This window comes from Octodon degus, unplaced genomic scaffold (genome assembly GCF_000260255.1).
Source record: "Octodon degus isolate 3935 unplaced genomic scaffold, OctDeg1.0 scaffold00208, whole genome shotgun sequence".
In the NCBI taxonomy this organism is placed as follows: Eukaryota; Metazoa; Chordata; class Mammalia; order Rodentia; family Octodontidae; genus Octodon; species Octodon degus.
This window is the reverse complement of record NW_004524784.1, coordinates 869,001-870,143: the sequence shown is the minus strand read 5'-3', so window position 1 is coordinate 870,143 and position 1,143 is coordinate 869,001. Positions and strand designations below refer to the sequence as shown.

General features: G+C 44.8%; 1 pseudogene; it reads right to left on the bottom strand.

Annotated features, from left to right (window-relative positions):
- The window catches only part of LOC101583082, a 3,200-nt pseudogene extending 2,198 nt beyond the window's left edge, over positions 1–1,002 (bottom strand).
- Positions 1,003–1,143: the final 141 nt, after the last annotated feature.

The following is a 1,143-nucleotide window of genomic DNA, read 5'->3' as shown; positions in this document are numbered from 1 at the left end:
TCTGACCAAGAACCTTGGAAACAAACACATCAGGAAAAACAATGTTACTAGAAGACACCCTTTTAAAAACCAAGAACATGAATTGAAGTCCAGTATGCATCCAACAGCCCATGTGGTAATCACAGAAAGTATCAGCAGCAGGCAGGGCAAGCATTTCTGCAGCCACCTCCACAGCCGGAATTTCTGGGTGGCTCTCATTTTGGACTCCACCTTCAGCATGTGAATGATGAGCTGGTTCTTTCTGTACAGAACAATGTCCAGAGGAGTTTCTCCTTTAAAATTTTGGATATCCAAGCTAGAGCCAGCTTCCAGAAGTTTATCAACTACATTCACATTTCCTGATGCAATCACCCAGGGGAGTGGAGTATTTTGGTGTATCTTATCCACAAAATTGAGAGAAGGGTTAAACTTTAAAAGGAATTCAGTTGGTTTTGGTCCAATTACTTTATAAGCAGATAACATGAGTAGTGTCTGTCCATTTACATCCATCGTATTTACACTGTTCCTTTGAGATGAGGTATGCTATAATAGGTATGTGCTGAAGTGATACTGCCAGGTGAATGCTGCTGAATCCTTCCCCATCCATGAGAGTGGGGTGTGCACCATGCTGGAGCAACAATATGACCATTGGTAAATGACTCTGTGGGATGGCCCAGTGAAGAAGAGTGAATCTAAATCTCCACCCAACTGATCTACAACAGCACTTTTCAAAATATAAAGCTTCACATGTCCAGCCTGTTGTTAACTGCAGCTCAATGCAGAAGTGACACGTTCCCTTTGACTGGTTGTCTGACATCATAGCCTGCCTCTATCAACTCTTTACATCGTTCAAAAATCCTATACTGGGTGGCTTTGACAATGCCAGTTACTAGAGTCTTCTATGAGAGGAAGAACTTCTTTTGCCTTGGCAAGCTCTTTGTTTTTGTGGGTGCAGATGCCGTGCCGACCAAATCCTGAAAGGTGGAGGCTGTGGTTCTGCAAGCCCAGCCCCGGCCCCTCCATCACCCAGGGAACCTGCAGTGGCTGCTGCTCCTTGAAAAGAGGTGGCCACAGCATGCTTGCCACCCACCACTGGGCAGGAACTCCCCAGACTTGTTATAAGTTCCAAAAAGTAAGATAATGTGACACTAACTCAGACAGACA